This window comes from Molossus molossus, unplaced genomic scaffold (assembly GCF_014108415.1).
Source record: "Molossus molossus isolate mMolMol1 unplaced genomic scaffold, mMolMol1.p scaffold_m16_p_11, whole genome shotgun sequence".
NCBI lineage: Eukaryota > Metazoa > Chordata > Mammalia > Chiroptera > Molossidae > Molossus > Molossus molossus.
Window position 1 is genome coordinate 49,314,464 of NW_023425346.1, and position 23,881 is coordinate 49,338,344.

The 23,881-nt window shown below is 40.8% G+C and overlaps 1 protein-coding gene across 1 annotated transcript in view; it reads left to right on the forward strand.

The window, feature by feature from the left end:
- CERS6 (ceramide synthase 6) overlaps positions 1–23,881 on the forward strand; it is a 271,292-nt gene that overhangs the window by 856 nt on the left and 246,555 nt on the right. The gene's annotated exons all lie outside the window — the stretch shown is intronic.

Below are 23,881 nucleotides of genomic sequence, written 5' to 3' on the forward strand. Positions count from 1 at the left end.
TGGGACCGTGATACACGGGTTTGTCAGGGACTCCGGGCTTCTGGCCGCTATTTGGTTTCCAGCGGTGACACTGAGTATTAGGGAAATAGGTGACAATAGTTTGTAGGTTTCCACCACTCCAGGCCATTAGCTGTTTCTTTACACGGGGATATGACAGGACGGGTGCACAGCCTGCAGAATGATGATATTAAATCGATAGATGTCTCCTATGAATAACCATAGTTTTGTTTTGGTACCATCATGCATTTAAACATTTTTAAAGAATTGACATTATCCTCGGATTTGGCTGGGTAGCGGCACTGGGTCAAGAACAAACTTGTGCTACTTTCATTGACCCAGTCTTGGTCACTAAACTAGATTTTGCCTGCCATGGCTCTCCGGGTCTCATGAAACAGAGCTGGGGTAATAAGCACACACTTTTCTCAACTGAAAACCTCACCACCGCTTGCTTGCTTCTCCACTCGCCCCTTTCGTCAGAAGAGGTTTGATTTCTTAGACCACAGAGTAGAGTTTAGACTCCATTTCTCACTTCCACTCCCTCTCTCTTCCCTGGCCCCCAACTCACCTTGGGTTTGTGTCTTCAGCCTTTGCTCTGTTAATTTTGTTTGCTGTTTCTGTTTGTCAAAAACCGCTATTGAGTGTGTTAGAATTTGTCTTTTGCATCATTTGTTGCTGGAAATGACAACAAAGAGTCATGTGAACAAAAAGTATCTTTTGTTTAAGAAAGGTGCGGGCAATATTGTCACTTAAGAACTAAGTGAGCTGTTCCATGCAGAAATTGACATGCACAAGGGAACAGATTTAAAGACCTTTTTTAAATGATCAGAATCCAGCACAGCTACCTCATTGATCCTGTCTAGCACTAAGACTTACTGTGAAAAAGTGGGTGTGTTTGCAGGTTTAGAGTTGCTTCTAGAGCAAATGTTTACTTACAGAAAACAGGAATTCATATCTACCCTTGCAATCTTTCCCCCAAAAAGCCTCCCAGGAACAGCAGGTTGCTCTGTGTTGACACACAGTAGGGGTTCCACACAGCTGCCAAATGATATCTAATCAATTCTGACTGATAAATTCTGGCTGGGATCACTTTTAGCTACCAATGCATTTGAAAGAGATGTGTAGTCTTATGTTTTGGAAAACAAAAGCATGTCACCTGATGATCTGTATGCAGAAAGCTGATTCCAGGCTGTTCATTATGTTGGAGAAAAAGAAAATTAGATAATGGAGATAGCTTTATACTTAGACTTTCTCTGCCTTAAAAAAATAATAATTAAAAAACAATGTGATAGTTGAAAACTGGAAGTTCATTTTTCCTCTTCCTGAAGAGTTTTCTCTTCCTTTGCACAATCCCATGACTTAGTGTTTTCACAAAGGAGTCGTCTGCTTTCTACTATCAGTCACAGCAAATGTCCTCATATCATCGATTCAGTGACCATTCAGGCCATTGATTCAAGTACAAGTGATTGAATGGCCTGTATGGAAAGTGAAAGTTTATGGTTAATGTTCAAAGTGATAATTCAGTGTGGCCTACACATCACAGGAGGCTACTGACTTTTCTAAGGGTGTCTATTTTGTCTCTTGCTATAGCAGTGACAACTGTCTTTAACCATTCAGACTCAATTCTTTAAAAATCCAAATGTATAGTTGTATCCAGAATTACAAGTTCTGCATGTTTATCCTCTTCTCAAACCTAAATAACACATTCTGGCATCCAGCCTTTGGCCTTCATCTCAGCATCCATCAAGGGCCTGAATCAACGTTACTGAACCAGTCGATATTATCACTGGTATGACTCACTTTCAGTACCCATCTAATAGTTGTGCAAATATTTTTTTCTTTTGCGGTGTTCTATAATGTATAATATGATTTAAAGGAGCCTGTTGTGTATCCCTCTGTGAAATGAAATGCTTTTATAATAGAAATAATTCTCTCAGGTTCCTATTTGTTTTTCTATTGTCATTGATTTCATAGCTAAGAACATATCTATGAAATAAATACCTGATTATCCAAGATCTTTTGTTGTTGTTGCTAATCCTCATCTGAGGATATTTTTCCATTTATTTTTAGAGAGAGTGAAAGGGAAGGAGGGAGGGAGGAGGAGGAGGGTGGGGGGGCGAGAGAGAGAGAGAGAGAGAGACAGAGAGACAGAGACATCTATGCAAGAGAAGCACATTGATCAGTTGCCTCCTGCATGACCCCACCAGGGCCGGGGATTGAACCTGCAACCCAGGTATGTGCCCTTGACCAGGAATCAAACCCAAGACTCTTCGGTCCTCAGGCTGACACTCTAACCATTGAGCCATACTGGCCAAGGCAAAATCTTTATTTCCATTAAATGGAGTTAGTAATGCCCTTGTTGAGGCTAAAATTATGAATTTGAATTCCTTCTTCTCAGTCTTAGGTATTTCTCTCTATAAAGAATGGACTGGCCCTGGCCGGTTTGGCTCAGCGGTTAGAGCGTCGGCCTGCGGTCCAGAGAGACCCGGGTTCGGTTCCCGCTAAGGGCACGTATCTCGGTTGCAGTTTGTCCCCGGCCCTGGTTGGGTCGTGAGGGTGGCAGCCACTCGATGTGTCCCTTTCACGTCGATGTTTCTCTCTGTCTTCCTCTCTCTCCCTCCCACTCTATCTGAACAAAAAGTGGAAAAATGTCCTCGGGTGAGGATAAAAAAAAAAAAAAAAGAATGGACTGAATTGGACCTTTGCCCAGTTAAACAGTTCGGTCTTTTTGTATTCACCCTTACTGTTGGGGTGTTGACAGCGGAGACATTGGTGGCCAGAACAGTGCCATGTTATAGTACCATATGGACAACAATATGGATGCCCGGCGTGATTGGTTAAAAACAGAGCAGTCTCAATTCATTGACTTTTGGCTGAGTCTGTGAATAGCTCAAAGCTTGGTGGTATTAAGCATAGCCTTTATACTACACTTAGCTATTGGTAGGGACAGGAAGGGACACTGTAGATATGTCTTAATCGACAGTAAAATGTCTGTTGTGAAAACAAGACAAAACTGTATGATTTCTCCTAGAACGAAAATTGTAGTGAGCACTATTGTATTATGCTATTAGCTTGATGACAAGGAACAAAATATAATTTAATAATGTGGCATTATCATCTATTTGATTAATTTTCTTGATTTATGCTTGTTTAGGCTCAGGAGTCCATTCTTTGATATTATAATGAATGCTTTTTTCCAAATTTAATTAAAAAAAAAGTGTGTTGCTATGATATGGATAAATGTGGGATTAAACTTCTGCTGAATTTGTTTGGGAATAAAAGAATTCTTTAAGCTATTGTCACAAAAGATAATGCTAATGCATTTTCTTCCTTGTGGGTTTAGGAGAGAGATGCAGAAAATATGGATTGAGGATCAGAACATTCAAGTTCTAGTCAAACTTACCTACTGGTGCAGGCACCTAATTTCTCTCTGCCTTATGTTCTCATCTGTGCGGTGAAGCAGCTGGCCTTTGGCATCCTTTCAGCTTCCCAGTGATCTGATTCCTGTAGCTTACTAATTATTATCTCAGCAAACTCTGGAGGAGGCTAAGCATGATTTTTTTGCAGGTAAAAATAAGTCATCTAAGAATAAAGGTTTTTGTTTTTTTTTCATACAAATATTCTAGCCAATGATTTTGTTTCTTGTATTTTTTAAGCATGATTTGAGTGAAAAGAATCATTTGGGCTAATCTTATTTGTGCTCCAAAAAGCTACAGAATTTTGGAACAGCTAACAGAGAAGATTCTGCAGACAAAGCAATTGCTCTGTCCTCAGACCTTTTTTTCAGATGGACCAGTGTAGACCTGGCACTTCTTGTGATGGCTGGATAAGACATGAGAGGCTTGCCCTGGCCTGTTTGGCTCAGCGGTTAGAGCGTCGGCCTGCGGTCCTGAGAGACCCGGGTTCAGTTCCCGCTAAGGGCACGTACCTCGGTTGCAGTTTGTCCCCGGCCCTGGTCGGTTGTGCGGGTGTCAGCCACTCGATGTGTCCCTTTCACATTGATGTTTCTCTCTCTCTCTGTTCCTCCCTCTCCCTCCCACTCTACCTGGACAAAAAAATGGAAAAATGTCCTCAGGTGAGAATTAAAAAAAAAGAAAAGAAATGAGAGGCTTGCCCAGGCCGGTTTGGCTCAGCGGTTGGAGCATCAGCCTGTGGACCAGAGAGTTCTGGGTTCGGTTCCCACTAGGGGCACGTCGAAAAAAAAAAAAAGAAAAAAAGAAAAGAAAGAAAGAAATGAGAGGCTCAATCCTGTCAGTTTGGCTCTCAGAGTGGCAAGCTGTGGGAGAACTGCCATTCTTCAGGAGGCTCACACCAGTCTCATTCAGTCAAATAATGATCTATGCCCCCAAACCTTTAATGAACAACAGTGTCTCAGCTATGTTTGGCCAGTGGGCTCTTCTTGTGGGTATACTTAGTCTGTTTGCCTTGCCAGCAGCCTTGGCTGAGGTCCTGGAGGAGAAGAGAGGGGAGAGGAGACAGAGAGAGAATGAATGAGACTGTACTCCTGCTGCTTAGAAGGGAGAGGACATGTGTGAGAGAATGACTGCCAGGAAGCAGAGGGCTGTTAGGTGGATTTCATTACTGAAGCACGTTCCTATAATGTACTTGTAATGAAGAGGCTGATTATCATCAGATATGTTTTAAAAGAGTATGCAGTGGGCTGAATGGTTATGTTCTCTCAAAATCCATAAATTGCAATCCTAACTGCCAAGGTGAGGGTATTAGGAGGTGGGTATGCTGGGGTGACTAGGTGATGAGGGTGGAACCTTCATGAATGGTATTAGTGCCCTTATAAACATGGCCTGAGAAAGCTCTCTCATCCCTTTCACCATGTGAGAACACAGAAAAAGATACTTGTTTGTGAACCAGATACCAGATCTGCTGGTGCCTTGATCTTGGACTTCCCAGTCTCCAGAACTGTGAGAAATAAATTTCCGTTATTTGTAGGCCACCCAGCCTATGGTATTCTGTTATGGCATTTTGAATGGACCAACGCAGTGTTTGAGAGTAACTTGCATACGAATTCATTTTTTTCTCATGCAATCAGTCCTACATATTTAACCCTGTAAATGTACCTTTGCACTTGTTAAATGATGGCATGGTTCAGATTAAAACACGGATACCTGCTCTGCCAGGCTGGTGTAAGAGGAAAGAGTTGGGGTCAGACACACAGGTTACCTCCTACAATTTCTGACTTGGGAAATTGGATTACAATGGGTATTTTGTTGGAAAACAACCTAAAATCAAAGGGATTTTTTTTTCCTTGCAGAACTTTAGTACAGCTTTCTCATCTTGCAAAATAAAAGGTTTGCCTTTACAGGGTGCAGTAGTTGAGCTATTTGTAGTAGGTTGATTTATGGATAAAAGGCATAAAGTTACTCTTAATGGACAGTGCTTTAGAATGGTGGGAAGGCAGGTGAGATCACTTTAAATGACCACAAATGATTTAATGTCATCCAGGGGTGATGAAATTAACACTCTGAGTTCTCCTGTGACTTTTCTTTTGAGAGTATCTGAGCTTTGTTTGGACAGGGTTAGATTTTTTTCCTTCTGGGTCCCGGTTTATAAGATATTTCAGAACTGCTTTCTCTTCTGTGATGGGGAAGGGCAGGGGCAGCGGAAGGAAAATGGAGTGCTAGGTGCACTTTCATCATCAGACCAGCCCCATGGCTTTGGAAGGAATCGCTGCATCTGCTGCAGGCTCTCCTCACCCGATTTACTACCTGATGACACTTTGCTGGTGAGCACTGCAGCCTCGGTCCATGTTGTACATGGAAGAGTTTAAATGTTTATTACACGCACTCACAGGTCTTCTTCCATCCACAAGCAAAACCAGATTTTCTAAAGCTCCTGGGTATCTATTTCTTACAAAGCCAGAACTCTCAAAACTGTGCTGACCCCCTCCCATCTCCATTTGGTCAGTTCATCTCTTACACATTTTGAGTTGCGGTGCTGAGGTTCCAGATTTTGTTTGCTAGTAACTACTTGTATCACTTAATGCCTTTAGGAAACCATTCTTTCTTTTTATTTGTGAAAATAGGAGGTAAACACGATCGCTACATGTAGCAACAAGGGTCCTTCCACATTAGTGATGCCCTGGGAATCTTGACTCCTAAGATTTTATTTTCTGGTCTCTTCCACCTGCCCCCTCTTTTTTATAAAAAATATTTCATAAGCTCTTTGGTTGTCACTCTTTTCTGCCACATAATCTTCATTGACTTCTCCAAGTACCTATGCTATGGCAGGATTGAACACCAAATGGTGACTCTCACAACGTCTTTTTGGGGTGGCTCGTTAGTACTGCCATGGACGATTGAGTGCCAGGGCACGTGGTCTGAGGCTGTGACTTGGAGCTCACCATTTGCTTTATGTTTGCTGCTAACGAGTGCAGTTTTTTATTTTTATTTTTTGATATTTTGTTCAGATAGAGTGGGGGGGGGAGAGAGAGAGAGAGAGAAACATCGACGTGAAAGGGATACATCGAGTGGCTGCCACCCTCATGACCCAACCAGGGCCGGGGACAAACTGCAACCGAGGTACATGCCCTTAGCGGGAACCGAACCCGGGTCTCTCAGGACCGCAGGCCGACGCTCTAACCGCTGAGCCAAACTGGCCAGGGCGGGAGTGCAGTTTTTAATGAAAACCTTTCTATTTTAATTTTGAAAGTAATAGTAACAGCTAATATTTATTTTCTAATATAAGTTGATTATTTTATATGGTTTACTTCATTTACCAAACTCTGTGAAGTAGATGTTAATTTTCCCAATATGTTACAGATGACTCTAAGGATTGAGAATTTAGGAAATGTACCTAATGTTACACAGCTAGGTAGGCATTTAGAACTAGGTTTCTTTTTTTTTTTTATCCTCACCCGAGGACATTTTTCCATTTTTCATTCAGACAGAGCGGGAGGGAGAGAGAGGAAGAGAGAGAGAGAGAAACATCGATGTGAAGGGACACATCAAGTGGTTGCCACCCACACGACCAACCAGGGCAGGGGACAAACAGCAATCGAGGTACGTGCCCCCAGCGGGAACCGAACCTGGGTCTCTCTGTACCGCAGGTCGACGCTCCAATCGCTGAGCCAAACCGGCCAGGGCTAGAACTAGGTTTCTTGATCTCCTAATAAGTTTGGTGATCTCAAATTTTGAAGCAAGTATCATGAAATCATATTGTGTGTATATATATATATACATATATATATATGCTTTTCAAAAATGTGGTTTTTAAAATTGATTTTAGAGAGAGAGGAAGGGAAAGGGAGAGAGAGAGAAACATTGATGAGAAAGACATCCATCGATCGGCTGCCTCCTGCACCCTCCCCCTTTCCCGAGGATTGAGGCCACAACCCAGGCATGCGCCCTGACTGGGAATTGAACTGGCAGCCTCTCAGTGCATGAGATGACACTCAACCAGCTGAGCCACATCGTCATTAGGGAGAAAGCTTCTACATTATGGAAGGGATGCATTTTTGCATGAAGTAGATAATATCATGATTTTATTATAGAGAATGAAGCAGAGAGAAAGGACTCAGAGGAATTTTGAGCAATTAAGAATGAATGAGTTTTTTTTTTTTTTTTTATCCTCACCCGAGGACACTTTTGCATTTATCTTCAGATAGAGCAGGAGGGAGAGAGGGAGAGAGAGAGAGAGAAACATGGATGTGAGAGAGACACATCGAGTGGTTGCCACCCACATGACCCCACGGGGCTGGGGACAAACTTCAACTGAGGTACGTGCCCTTAGCGGGAACCAAACCCAGGTCTCTCTGTACTGCAGGCTGACGCTCTAACCGCTGAGCCAAACCGGCCAGGGCAAGAATGAATGAGTTTTTATGAAGGAAAACTTAGAGATAGAGCCTAAACTTCTTTATATTTTCTCTCTATTTGGTTAAAAGTGAGGTGGAACCACAAAAGACCCCTATAGCCCCATCAATCTTGAGGAATGAGAGCAAAATTGGAGGTATTATGTTATCTGATAGCAAACTATACTACAAGGCTATAGTAATCAAAACTGCATGGTACTTGCATAAAAAGACATATAGGGCAATGGAACAGAATAGAGAGTTCAGTGGTAAACCTGCGCCTGTATGTTCAATTGATCTATGACAAAGAAGGCAAGATTATACAATGGGATAAGATTGTCTCTTTAATAAATGGTGTTGGGAAAACTGGACAGACACATGCAAACAAAAGTGACACTAGACTTCTTATGCCACAGACAAGAATAAGCTAAAATGGATTAAAGATTTAAGTGTAAGACTTTGAACCATAAGCTTCTGGAAGAAAACATGGGCAGTAAACTCTTTGATATTATACTCTTAGTAATTTTTTTTGTATATGTCTTTTCTGGCAAGGGAGACAAAAGAAAACAAATGAAACTATGTCAAACTAAAAAGTTTTTGCACAGCAAAGGAAACCATCAACAACAACAAAAGAAGACAAGCTTCTGAGTGGGAGAACATGTTTGCCAATGATACACTTGATAAGGGATAATGTCCAAAATTTATTTAAAAACTCAACTTCATTGACCAAAACAAACAAAAAACCCCCCAAACAATCCTATTAAATAATGAACAGAGGACTGGAATAGATGCTTCTCCAAAGAGGACATGCAGATAGCCAAGAGACATATGAAAAGATGCGCAATGTCATAGAAATGTAAATTAAAACCACAATGAGATATCACCTCACACCTGTCAAAGTGGCTACCATCAAAAAGCAACAAGTGTTTGTGAAGATGTGGAGAAAAGGAAACCTTTGTGCACTGTTGGCAGGATTGCAAATTGTTGCAACTGCTATAGAAAACAGTATGGAGGTCCCTCAAAAAAATTAAAAATAGAATTACTATGAGCCAACAATTCCAATTCCGGTATATGCCCAAAAGAACTGAACGCATGGTCTCAAACAGATACAACTGAGCCTTGAACAACCTGGGTTTGAACTATATGGATCCAGTTATACTGTATGCAGACTTTTTTCAGTAAATACCTGTACTGTTTTAAATCCGCAGTTGGGAATCTGAGGATGCAGAGGGCCACTGTTATGCATTGATCCCTCCATTTTATGTGGGGGACTTGAGCATCCATGGATTTTTGAATCCATGGTGGGTCGTGAAACCAATCCATCACGGATACCTAGGGACAACTGTGGAGTAAATTTTTGGAGAGTTAAAAGTTATCTGCAGTCTGGCCGATATGGCTCAGTGGTTGAGCATCGACCCATGCACCAAGAGGTTGCTGGTTCGATTCCTGGTCAGGACATATGCCCAGGTTGTGGGCCCGATTCCCAGTGGGGGGCATGTGTGGGGTGGCCAATCAATGTTCTCTCTCATCAATGTTTCTATCTCTCCCTCTCTCTCTCTGAGATAAATAAAAGAAAAAAATAATTAAAAAAAAAAGAAAAAAGTTATCTGCAGATTTTTGACTGCAAAGGCTGGGGGTGGGGTTGAGTGCCCCTAACTCTCCTCTTGTTCAAGGGTCAACTGTGTTTGTACACTTAAGTTCTTAGCAATATTTTCACAATAGCCAAAAGGTGGAAGCAACCCAAGTGTCCTACAGATGAATGAATAAACAAAATGTGATATATATATAGATACACACACACACACACACACACACACACACACACAATAGAGTGGTATTCAGCCTTAGAAAGGAAGAGAACTCTGACACATGCTACAACATAGACGAACCTTGAGGACATTGTGCTGAGTGGGATAAGCCAGACACAAAAGGACAAACACCATATGATGGCACTTTTACCAGGTACTTAGAATAGTCAAATCCATAGAGAAAGAAAGTAGGGTGCTGGTTGCCAAGGACTGGAGAGAGAAAGAAATGGGGCGTTGTCCCATGGAAGTCTCAGCTTTGCAAGATGAAAGAGTTGTAGAGATAGAGGCGGTGATGATTGCACAACATGAACGTACTTGATGCCTCTGGACTGCACAGTAACGCCTGGTTAAGATGGTACGTTTTATGTTACGTGTATTTTACCACACTGAAAAAATAATAAAATAACAAAGAAGATTAGCTGACTACAAAAAAAAAGTTACTAGAAATAACTGGTTTCATTTTCTAGGCTTGACCGTTTCCTTGTTAGGAACATCCCAGCCTCTTGATTTCATTCCACTAAGCACAGCTTCTTTGTTTTAAAATGTGTAATCCCCTTGGGACCCAGGAGAGCCCCTCTTCTCTCCAGAATCATTTGTCACATGTGGGTGGGGGGTGAGGGGTGATGGAAAAACAAAGTCCAGAGAGCACTCGGGTTACCTGGGCCTTTTGGAAGGCTCTTTGACCAAACACTGTCCTTCAGTCCATTTGCTAACATGGAAATTTACTAATAATAAATGAGCATGTACAAAAACGGAGACCTAAGTGTTTCTGGAAAACCACAGTGTACAGTTTGAGTTCCCTAGGATTAAAGTACAGGCACCCTACTGAATTCCCAACCCGCTTAAAGCCAGCCAGTATGACGGGATCAAGGTCTGGAGGCGTATGGCCTGGGCCACAGATACATCCGGGAAGCTTGCCGTGGAAGGTCAAGTCTGACCCTCCTCCCTATCTTTCCATTTAACTTTACACCCATTTTTACACACATGATTTAAACACTTGAACATTTGAATGTGATTTTACTTATATGCTGCTTACCATACGGCAATTGATGTCAAGCGCTGGCAGGTACATATTATTGAAAAGTAGTTTTCAGATTGTATATTAATGGTTTGTTTGCTCATTGTACAAACCTGCTTTCCACAATTCATCTGTGAGACTATTTGGGGCGGTATTTTTTTTCTTTTTTAAAGGAGAACTTTCTTTTTCTCACTCCTGGCCTTCCAACTGGCCTTCTCTTGTACCACGCCCGCTTCCCATTCCTCCCTTTGCTTGTATTGCCTCAGAACTGGCGGTGGGGGTGATCTGGCAGGGGTGGGTGGTGGAGATACACAGTGGCTTTCATTGCTGGAAAGCTGTGTTCCTTTCTGGGCAGCCCTTTTCACACAGCGTCCCAACAGCTTGTGACTTTCCCAGTGTCTACATAAATGTCACATCTTATCTTTGAGGTGTTCAGGTTACAAAGCTGTTGTGCTGTCCTGAAGCTGTGATTGTGTTTGTTTGTTTCTTTCCTTTCTTTCTCTCTTTCTCTTCGCCCCCATCTCTTTCTCTTTCCCACTTTCCTTCTCTTTCTCCTTCTTTCCTTCTTATTATCGTTGAGACAGCTCCTTTAAAAACACAGGCACATTTGGGGAGCAGAGGAGCAGCACTGAGTTCAGAGTTGGGGGTGGGGGATGGAGAAAACCATCCAGCATTGTGTCCCAGGGACACACTTTGGCAAGTATCAGAGTGCAGGCTGCCAGGTAGTCTAAGTGGCTCTGTAGATCTTGTCTTAATAGATCACCATTTCAAAGCAGAATACAGTGACTTGCTGGTTTAAGCAGAGTGGCAGTTTTGGACACAATAGCTTGAGTGAAGGAAAGTTGAGAACCAAGCAATCGGTCACTTAGGCATTATGGAGATTAAGAGAATATAAGCGCTTTGTACGTCAGTGGGTGAGTGCGTATCTTTGAGTGTGGGGGTAGATTGCAGGGTGACTGCATTTAAATGATGCTACTGTTTTCTACACTTATTGCAATTAATTAGAAATGTATATTCCTCACTAGAGTTAAAAGTGGATGGAATATCAAAAGGACTATGGAACTTGGGTTTAAACCTAAACACTGTCCTTTATAAGCTCTGCAATCGTAGCATACTCTCTGAAATTTGGTCTCCTTGCTTATAAAATGGGGAATGTGCCTACTTGGTGATATTGGAGGACTGTCTGCAAAAAAAGTATTTAAAGGGGACTCAGTAAAACTGCTTCCTAAAAATACACATTGTGCACCGTAGTGCACGATCTCGCACCTGCTTGAGAAATCACATTCTGTAAGGGGGTTTCATGTGTTGGGTGTGTATGGGGAGAGGGGTGGGGAGAGGGCGCAGCTCGTGGAGGCAGTAGAACTGTTTATGTAGCTGATTCTGGAACTGGAGGATTTACTTGTTCTGTTGAAGAGGGAAGGTTTGGAGTTTAGACAGGCATTGAAGCTCCAATCTCGTCAGCACTATGCCTGTTTAAGAGGAAAATGCTACTTAGCCTGTTCTTCTCAACTGTTAAGAGTGATGTGGATTATAGGCCAGAGACTTGTTTGTATTTCATGGCAGAAAACTATTTCTAAAGGTGAGATTTTAGACGTGGGAAAGGCAACTGCGTACCACTTAGAGCCGGAAGCTGTGCCTTTGGAGATAGCCCAGGAGATGGCTTTCTACTGGGTGAGAGTTCTCAGGAAGCTCCCTTTCGGGAGGGAGGCCTTATGCAGATATCCTTCCGTATCCCCGCCCAGCCCCATCTGGCCCTGTTGGTCCCTTTTTTTAGTGCATGTGGCCTCCAACCACCAGTAATGGCAAACATCAGATTTGCCATTTATAATGATTTCAGACCTGGACTGAGTTTGGCCATACCACCGAACTAGTTACTAATGTAGGAGCAAATTCTTTAACTTCTCCAGGCTGTTTCCATCCGACACTGACCGACGGGGTTGCTGTGAGGATGAAAGGAAGTGCTCTTCAGCCTGTGTTCAGGGCAGTGCAGAGGTCGTGGGCCTGGTCCTTACTGCTTTTTAGGTTTGTTAAAGGCACACACACATGCTTTCTGAGTGTTCGTTGGAACCCTGATTTCCCCAAATAAGAATTTACCATTAAATTCTTAAAACCTTTTACTGGCTTTTCCTTTATGTCATGGACATGTATGATGGATGCCATTCCTCTTTCCACTGCTTGGGGTTGCCAGTGTAATCATCTGGGTTTTACTTTCCCTATTATCTTCCCATCCTTCTCCCAAGGAAAATTCTGATTCTTCCAATTGTAGCCAGCATTAAATAACCCTAGCTTAGTGCAGAACTGGACCTTATCCACCTCACGCGTGTAAGACACTTTGCAGAGGTTGTGTGTTAATAGATTGCTCAGAAATATTTGTTGTCTGCTAAAAGCCTCCCAGATGAAGGAAAGCCTTGAGTCTGACAGTATTGATTTATTTTGGAATTTTTAAGCCCAGTGGATTGTCTTCATTTGATCCTTAAGAAAAGAGAAATTCAGCCTAGCATCCTTATGAAGATGTAGACATTCAAAGTGAGCTGAAAATAATAAATAGATGTATGTTTTTCCTTAAGAAAACCCAGTCTACACCCTTCAAATCTGAACTTCCATTGGTGTGAGTGGGACTGACCTGGCCAAGTCAGTTTAGAAGGGATTTGAAGCTGCTCTCCACTGGCAGTACTTTGCTAGCTCTGCCCGGCCTCAGTATATTTAGTAAGTAGTTTGCCATGTAAATAATTTAATGAGCCTGTTAATTTTTTTGGGTATTGAGAGAGGGCATCTCAGATGATCAAATGTGACATTTGTGGTGGGTTGACTTTTAAATGAGGAAGTAAGGCAAAGATGAAACCACATGCTGTTAAGTTACAAAAACTACCTGTACTTAATTTAGTAATAGTTTAACAGAGTTACAGACTTTCTTCTTAGAAAGGAAGTTAAAGACTCATTCATTCAAAAACACGTGAGTCTAGCATGTGTCAGACACCAGTGGTGTACCAAAGTGGGCAGTGGTGGGGGGCGAGGTCTGCCCCAGGTGATTGCAATAAGGGGTATATTACCTGTAGATTAAAAAAAAAACCTCAATAAAATTGACTACATGTTGCCCTTCTTTTTAGTAGCACCACATGAAGCCAATTCTAAACATAGAACCGATAGCCTTGGAGGGGTAGCTCAGTTGGTTAGGGCATTGTTCTGATACACCACAGTTGTGGGTTCAATCTGTGGTCAGAGCACATACTGGAATCAACCAATGAATGCACAAATAGTGGAATGACAAACCGATGTTTTTCTCTCCCTCCCACCCCTCCTAAAATAAATTAAAAAAAAAAAAAACAACCTTAGAATTGATAGAGTGAAAAAAATACCCCTCTTCACCAAGGCACACGACTTGTACACCCCCCCCCCCACCTCTTGGAACACCACTCCCAGACACTGTTTTAGGGTTCAGGAGTTCTGTCATCTCTGCCTCCCATACTGCATATCAGGACGCAGAAGCCTACCGAGATGAAATGACCTGCCCTGGGCCACCCACCCAGGTCCTAGCAGAGCCTGGCTGCTGTGAGGAATCCCCGCGGTGCTGTTGTAGAGTGACCAGCTGCTCCTGGTTAGTCTGGGACTGTCCCAGAAACACTTCAGTCCAGGAAAAACTGGAACATTCGGTCACCCCACCTGATTGTTTGCCCTGTTAAACCCATGTTGGTCTGGTCCCCAGCCAGGGTGTTTGCACTGTACACGGGCTCCTCTTTCTCTCCCTAAGGTGAGTGAGGTTGGCTGTGAGGAGCGGCGGCCCTGGTGATTGAGATGTGGCGCCTGCCCCTCTGTCAGCGCACCACGTGGCTTTTAACAGGTGATTCAGAGGCTCCCCATTAAGCCGCCGAGGGCCGAACTTTTTCTGCACCTACTCAGGGCCAGCTCCTGGCATGGTAATCCTCCTGAGCACGTTCATCTGGCCGCACCGAGACCAGCTGTAGCTTTGTTTCCTCTCATTTTCATCCTGGGTGTGCTAAGCACGCACATTTTATGTTCTTTTTAATGATTATTATATTTTAATTTAAAAGTTTTAGAGGAAGCATGGCAGAACTCACGAAAGTTACCTAAATCATTAAAAAACCCACAAAGTTGGAGAAGTTTTTTGTTTGTGTTTTTTTTTTTTTTTGGCATGTGCTCCTAGCGGGAACCAAACCCAGGACTCTCTGGTCCACAGGCTGATGCTCCAACCGCTGAGCCATACTGGCCAGGGCAAGTTGGAGAAGTTTAAGGAAAAAAAGAGCAAATACCAAAATCGATTTTAGGAAGATGATAGACTTTTAGTCTCTTAAATAGTTGAAGAGAGCAAAAAGAAGGCTGAAGATCTATCTGAAGGATAAAAGTTGTATTTATAAACATGTGAAAGCATATGTTAAAACCAAAAGAAATAGGGGAAATGTACTGCGTGCACCCCCACTTTCAGTGCTGCTTGCAGAATTGTGAAGGGCTGGGGGAAGGAACCAAACCAGGCATGGTACAGGTGGCGGTAACCAGCAGTTATTTTTACAGAGTGTTCGGGCAGGCGAGTGGTTTTCAGTGTATGTTCCTTCACTGTGCATGGTTTGCTGGGTTTTACAGTGTGTAAATCTTACTTTTGCTAGTGTCAGGTACCTGTGGTTTATTTGAGAGTCCGGGCTCTGGATGCAAACACTGCAGTGAACTAGATCTTAGAGCTGGGCGAGGGCAATGGTGGGAAATTCCAGGTCTCTGATAATCGCCTCTCTCTGAGGCAGGCTTTTCAGCTATGTGTCTCCAAGCAGATAGGCTTGTCTGTGTCAGGACCTGTGCCGTCCGGCTGGCCCCACCTGTCCACACCTAGGCACAAAGTCGAGCCATAGAAGATCAGGTAGAGGGCAACTAGACAAGACCGTGGCTTACCCTTCCTGTTAACTGTTGGCTCCTTTTGGCTTCATGCTCCCACATCTGCGTTCCTCTTTCTCTTGCTCAGACCCTACTCTGACTTCAAATCTAAGGTAGCCTGGTAACTGGGTCTCGTGATTGGTTGACCTGACCCCCTTACCTTTTGGTCCCGAGCCCTGGTGACCGCTGTTGTGTCGCAGGGCATAGTGAGTTTGGGCCAAATCCATTTAGAAGGACGGTTAATAAGAGCTATCGTCTCACACTGCTAACTTTAATTTTTTAGTGTTTAAAAAATATGTAATAATAATATGGAATAAAGGTTGTTTCTGTGGTCAAAAATAACTGTATGGTTTTAGTTTTTTGTTCTGTTTTTTTTTCTGATTGGAAAAAAAAAGAAAAAAGAATTGGTTACTAAGTTCCGCCAGTGTAAAGCAACAGTTGACTGTTTGGCAAGCAGTGTTCCCCTTGTTCAGAGCTGAAGATGAGACCGAAATCTTGCACTCAAAGCAGAATCAGACCTGGTTGGGCCTTCTCTCCATCAATCCTGATTCCATTTTCCCAGCCAGAGTCTAGGTCTTTACTCAGGGGTCACGTCTAAGGAATTTCAGTCCTTTCAAATTGTCTAAAGCTTTTCTGAATTGGATGCACTTAGCTGCTCGAAACTTCTTACCGCTCTGTTTTAAAAGCCACCCTACAAATGTCAGGAAGTGGCTCTGAATGGGAACTGCTAAGGTCAGTGGTGGACGATGATACATTTTGGAAGTCGACACAGATTATACTTATCTTTTCAAGTGAAACTAAACCCAGTAAGTTTTTAAATTTGTGGAGAGAATTAGGGGGAGGGTAAGAAAGTGGGAGACAGAGTGACTCTGCTCTGCGTGTACAACAAAAGGGAGCATGGAACCCTGACTTTGGCTTGAAATCCCATCTTTGTGGAACCTGGTTCGGCTAAGTAAACCCAGCACTCAGAGGTGCAACCATCACTTCCTTAAAAACATTCTTATAGAATTGTTAGAAAAGTGCTTTCCTTTTCTAACATAAACTTCTATTCTGTATGTGTAGCATACATAAGAAACACACACAAAAGAACACTTAGACGTACAGCTCATTGAATTATCACAACAAAGTGAATATACCCATGTATTCTCTAATCAGAACCCAGCTCAAGAAACGTTCTAGCAGCCCCAAAGCTTCCTCCTTTTCAGTTTTTGCCCATTTAGATAGGAATGGGAAGCGGGTATGAGACAGTGAGTGAGAGAAAGAACTGGAGTCAGAACACCCATTTACCTTCCAACTTTAATTAGTGAGAATGTTTTGTAAAGAAGGGCATTAATAAAAGGTCAAAAATACAGTGTCTTATGTCTTAAAACAACAGCAACAAATTAAGGATGTTAAGCAGGGGATTACGTGTGTAGGTTTGTTGAAATGCTTCTGTATCCTGCCCCTTGCATGTAGAATGTCTGAGAAGATTTGTAGTTTGAGACAAAGGTATCAGAGCTATCATACACTTGGGGTTTGAAAAAAGCCATGTATTTTGAACATAGCCAAGTATTTGTTTGTAATGTAGAAATACTGTAGTTGTTTTGAAAAGAGTATCTTTAAGACTGGCTGTGCTTTGTATTTTTAAAATTATACTCACCTTAAAAACACGTATCTTTTAACCTACTTGAATCTAATCTTTTATTTCTTACATAATAAAAGTTTTCTCCAATTCCATCTTTGGGTATAGCTTCTATTTCATTTGTTCTCTTCTTCAGGAATACCAGTTATAAGTACCAATTAGATTTTTTTTTTAGTCTCTCTTTCATATCCATCACCTCCTCTAATCATTTCAATATATTTTTTTCCAAGTGGTTTTATTAGTTCTCCTCATTCCACCTACCAGGTGTCCTCTTCACTCGTGTTTGTCCCGTTGTCTTCAGTGTTGCGTCCATCTCTTTTCCATCTCTCCTTTTTGTGCTGCCTTCTCTACTTTCTTTCCTTTTTGTAGTCAGTTTTCTGAACCCTAGTATCTCTTTTTTAACTTTATTTTTGTGTTGTGAGTGCTCATTCTTTTCTTGAAAAGTGATCACGTGGCCTGCAATTTCTTTAACATTTTTGTTTGAAGTGATTCTGTGTTCCTGTGGATGATTCTTTTTTGTTGGTTTTCTGCTTTTTTTATTTTGCAATTTTTTGGCATAGGTTTTCAGGTTACTACCACCCATGCCTTTTAGGCCCCAAACACAGAAAATATTAGATTACATTCTGCTTATTTTGGTAAAGAGGGTACCTTAAAATAAGCTTGTTAAAATCTCCCATTGTTTTTGGACTCATAGCATAATAGAATAGTTTTCTTTAAAAATACCCTGTTTCATTGATAAAATCTTCAGTATTCTGTTACTGCCACTTTATATGCTCTTAAATGTTCAGATGGCATGGCACTACAGTTGAGGTGCAGGTTTTTCAAAGCCTTTACGACAGCTGTGGGGGATGTGGTATGACAGTATTCTTCCAAACCATGCATGCTGGAGACAACGGGGTCTTCACACTAGTTTTAAAGGGAACTTCTGAGGTTTTTACCCCAGTTTTGTTGGAAAAATAATAACACAACATACAGTGAATCTCTTGGTGTAGTTTTGTCTCAGCAGTAACCAATTTTTAATTTCTAATGTATTAATTTTTACTTGTGCATTTTTAAATGTGTTGGTGTCTACATAATTAGTAACGCTAGGATCCAAAACAGCTGGAACATTGAAAATGATGCAACCACGTCTTCCATTTTTAAAATCATTAAAAAAAAAAAATTACCTGGTGTTGAGTCTTTAATCTCATAGGCACATAATCCCATTGCAGGAAAAAAAGCAACAATGTTTCATTGTCAGTTTCCTCTATCCCATTTTCTTTCCTAGATGTGATCAGTATTAGCGGTTGAGGTGGATATTCTTCCGGAACGTTGTCGATGAATTTACCCCTCCCTCACCACGGAAGTAGAAAGTTTAAGGCACAAATGATATACTCTAAATCCTGTTTGGAAACTTATTTTTAACATTATGCCTTGAAGGTTTTACAATGTATAGATGTAGTGCCACTCGATTCTTTGCAAGCTGACGGCACAGCATCCCACTGTTTGTCTGTGTCCTAGTCCATTCAGCTGTGTCACCGTGGATGCTCTTAGAGATGATGCCATGGCATTGTTCTTGTACAGTCTTCTTCGTATTTGGGTGTATGTCTGTAAACTAACATATAGAAATAGAGTTGCCGGGTCAGAGGATGTACAAAATTGAAATGATAACAAATGCTGCCAGAGCCTCTTAAGAAAAATTATACCAGTTATTCCTCCCAACACTGTATGAAAAAAACCTCCCCAACCTGACTTAGCCTCCTGCAAATTTGATGTAATTTTGACAAACTGTCCTCATCTATAAAGCAGTTTTAACTGATGGCCTGTCCTTAGAACAGCAGGTTGAGGCTCTGGCTAGGAAAGACATTTTATATCTACCATGAAAAGACATTTTTACCACTTTTTTTTTAAAACCTGAGATGTGGGAATAATAATCATAAAATACAATGAGAAATTCATTCAAGTTTATAATTTTGATTTTCATGACAACTATTGTAACCATTTATTTAACAAACATATATCTCATATATTTACACCTTTTCCAACTCATTGCCTTAGATTTTCTTAGCTAACGGGAATGGTGAGCATTCTGTTATATTCTTTTACCAAAAATAAAAGTCAGTTACAGGTATATTAAATGTTATTACTTTGTGCAAGAAGTCATGAAGGAGGGAAATCTTTCTTTGTATAAGATTTCCGAATAATTTATTATATGAGTTGTGACCTTGTGATTCAGCTATTCTAACAGTAGAAACATTTCCAATCAACAAGTCACCAAGTGACAAGTAAGGTTTGACAAGTAACTAAGACCCAGAACTCCAGAAAAGATTTTAAACTTAGAACTAGATTATTTTCTTCAGTATAGCTGACTGCCCACTCCATCCTCCTTCCCAAGCATCATATTTTCTTGTTTTGCCTTTCTGTTTAGGAAAAGGTTATGTTCTTATGCCTGTAAAATGGCAGCTATTCAAAATTTTTTTTTTTTTTTACTTTTATGAAAATGTTTAAATATATAGGAAAGCTAAAAAAAAGATGCCATGAACATTCAGTGATTGTTAACATTTTATCGTATTTTCTCTCTTTTTTTCTTCTGTACCACGCAGAGTAAATTGCAGCTATTATGATACACTACTCTTAATTACTTGAACATACATCTATTGTCTAATTATTAAGACACTCTAGGGAGGCGTTTTCAAAGTAACTCTTAAAAAATGAATTTTGTGTTGTGGAATCTATGGGTTTTTGGTTTGTTTTTATCTTTTCGAAATGTATAGCTTCAAAGCTGTAGAAAACTTACTGTTTATGGATTTGGTAAAATTATAAGGTAAAAGAGAAGACTGCAAATTTAAATTTAATGACTAAATATAATGGAGATGTATCTCTCTCTCTCTCTCTCTCTCACACACACACACATAACTAGAAGAGATAGTTTAATGAATAACATGTGAACATGTGGGCAATTATATGCAATATTTTGCTTGGTATTTCATGGAAGTTGTGTCCAAGGGTTTGATCTGGGAAATCATAAGTTTACAAGAAGTAGTTAAATAGTTGTTAATAATATTTCATGGCTTTAGAAAATCAGAGTTAAGACCTGGCCAGTGTGGCTCAGTGGACTGAGCATCGTCCCAAGGACTGAGAGGTCCCGGTTCGATTCCCGGTCAGGGCACATGCCTAGGTTGTGGGCTTGATCCCCAGTGGGGTGGCATGCAGGAGGCAGCCAATCGATGTTTCTCTCTCACATCAATGTTTCTATCTCTCTCTCTCCCCCTCTAAAAAATCAATAAAAACATATATATATATATATATATATATATATATATATATATATATATAAAAGAAAATTAGAGTTAAGCACATTGGCTTATAAATCAAGTTGTTGGAGTCATTCATGTGAGGCAGATGTTCCCTGCCCCGCTTTGGTAGTGTTTATACTTCTGAGAGTCACATTTGGTCTTGCAGCATGTGGCTTCAAGGTTCCAAGTCAGACATTGGAGTCCAGTTACCTTCTCAAAATGCAAGTCCAGACTCACCGTTCCTGCTGGCGGAGGAACCTGGAGGCAATGAGTTGCACAGCATTTACATAAATGAGAGATATCTAAGTACGTTCAATAAACAGTCCCCGTCCATGTGTCAGGGTTATAATGATAAACGATAATCAACTCGTATTTTACTATTATTATTCCCATTTTTCAGGGACAGAAAGAAAGAGTAGCAGAAGATGTTAGCTCAGCTCCCCCAAACCAATTCCTGGACAGAAAAGGGAATCTCAGTTTCTAGCCACTGAATTAACTATGCTCCTCTCCAGACCATCTCTCTCTCTTCCTGTTATCATCACCTTGCCCAGTGTAATTCTTGGGAATGAAACTGATATAGAAAAAAATCAACAGATGCCTATTGTGGAAAAACCGTCCAAGAGTAAAATATGTTATTCAGTGAAAATATGTTATTCAAAGACGACCATTTGCAATTATTTTCTGGAACTTTTTAAGTACATATCCAAACGTATATGAATACCTCTTTGTCAGTGTTTTTAATACAAACAATATATGCGCTTTTGTACTCTTTCACTTAAATAGTTATGTAGAATTTTAACATATATTCTCACTAAGGAAAGTCTCTAACGTGATATGTAACTGAACTTTCAAATGTTTGCCAGTTGACTATGTGAAAAATATTATCTTCATTTACCTTTATTTTTAAGTGAAATTAATTACATTTTCATATGTTTTAAAGCCATTTGTTTAAACTTTTCTGTGAATGACTTGATGTTTTTGTCATTTTGGGGAGTGTTTGTTGATTTATAAAGGCTCTCTATACAAAAATAAATGGGCTACTTTTCATGTATATTGTAAATATTTTCTTATGTTTTTGTTTAATTTGTCTTTTAACTTTAAGTATGATTTTTTTTCTGGGCTGAAGAGTTCAATTTCTATGGGGTGTAAGTAATCACTGTTTTCCCTTGAAGAGTACGTTCCCTGAACTGGTCAGGTCCCTAGATGGCTACCCTCCCCTTACCCCCCTAAAGGCTGTGAGCCCACTGCCCTTGTTCTGAAGGTCCTGTTTGGTTTGCAGATTCCAGTTAGTCCAGCAATTTTCAACTGGTGTGCGCAAGAATTTTTATAACATGCCATACCTCACTATTTAGTCCAGGGCATGGATCTCTTTTCCCTTAGATTGTCAAATAAAAAAATGACAACAACCAACACAACAATAGCCATTAGGAGTGAATGAATCAAAATTTTACCTACGTTTTTGGTCATATTGGCAAATATGTAATATATTTTTTGTTGTGCTGCAGAATTTTAGTAATTAGTGTATGTATGTCATGAGATGAAAAAGGTTGAAAATCGCAGACTTAGTCCCATGTTTTGGTCACTGTGATCGATGTCCCAAAGGTAGATCCTCCGTAACTCAGTCTCTCCAGGTGTAAACCACCCTTCCTCTGCTGGGGCTGGGGAGAGCAGCCACCTGGCTGCGAGGACCCAATCAGGAGGTCTGCCTGTTCCTTACATAGACCTGGGGCCAGCCCTTCCGCTTCCCAACCTGCAGAGGTAGCTGGTGCCCCCAGTTCTCCGACGTCTGTGGCATTCTGTTCTCCAAAGCCTCGCTGTTCCCCAGACCAGCAGTCTCTGGCCACAGCACCGGGAGAGCAGCATGTCCGTCCTCACCCCTGGCCTGCAGAATCAGAATCAACACGCTCAGGATCGCCAGGTGGTTCTTACACACGAATGAGAGGGGGACCTCCTCTGACTCCCCACGGCAGGCCGTCAGGTTCCAGTTGTCTCCACGGGACGGGATCGGTTTCACCACTCTCTCTTCTGCTTTCCATCTTCCAAAGTGCTGGGCGATGTCTCACCTGTTATCACTGTCTTTTGTCCTTTTGGAAGTTTACCTCATTTATTCGTCATAGTGATTTTATTGAAGTTTCAAGAAGGCCTAGCGATAAACACATTTACTTTATTTAATGAAAAGTCTCTCTAGTATTTTATGGGTTTTTTAATGTTTGAATCCTTGACCCATCTTGAATTAATTTTGGTGTCAGACACGAAAATTTTGCTTTAGTTACCCCTCCCCTTGGCTAGCCAGTTGCCTTAACATGATTTATTAAATGGTCCATATTTTCCTCTCTGATTTGAAATGCTACCTCTATCATATACTGAATTTCCTTTGCATTTGGTATTTTAATTATTATAACTTTATGATATCTCTCACTATCTGGTAGTACTGATTCCTCTCCATTTTTAGAAGTCAGAGTTTTAAAACTCTGAGTTAAATGATTTCTGTATTTTTCATTTATTTTAAACTTCATTTTTATTCAGTCCATGTTTATGTTTAGTTATTCAAAATGATAGGGTCATCAACATATTTTTATTTCTAAATAGATTTTTTAACTATATGAAGTAGATATACCTTTTTCATGTGTGTGTGTGTGCATGTATGTATGTATATATATATAAAACATTTTTTCTTATAGATTTTCTCACATATAACAACTTTGAAGCCATTCCTAGGGATGTCTGTTTCCACTCATCGTTTTAAGAAGGGTACAGTACAGTGTAAATAAAACCTGTTAAATGCAATAGAAAGTTATATAGCATGAATATAGTGTTTTGTGATCACCTTTACCCAAGATCGGATATTAAATGCTTCCTCAGCTCCTCACCAGTGGGCCAGTCCAAAGCACAGCTCTTGCATTTGAATTCAACTACCACCACTTATTGGAGCTGTGTAGATAAGTTGAAGAATCTCCTAGATCCTAAGATATGGAGATCATATTAACTTTCAGATTGTGAAGATCAGAGTTAATTGCATTCGAGTGCTTAACAAAATCCCTGCCCCATAGTAGGTACTCAGCCAATGGGTTCTGCTTCTTTAAACCGTTGAGAGAAGTTAATATGAATGTGTGTTTCAGAGTGCTTTAATCAACAGGAGCATTGGATTGCTCACTCAGACATGCTATTAGAAAAACGGTTTATATGGGCATCTTCCCCAGTGTCTTTCCCTTGTAGCATGTAATTGAGTTTCAATTGTCCATACTAATGCGGTAGAGAGAGAGATGGCATGAGTAAATGAAAGTAGGTAATATCTTAAGGCTAGGAATTCATTTGACAATTACTTTTGCAAAAAAAAGTAATAGAATTTCATAGCAGGAAGAAAAGTTTGAGATTACAAAACCCTTTTAACTTTACAGTTGAGAAAACAGACCTCAGAGGGATAATGACTCACCAGAATCACACATTGTTGTGAGCTTAGTGGCTGAGTTACAGATATGT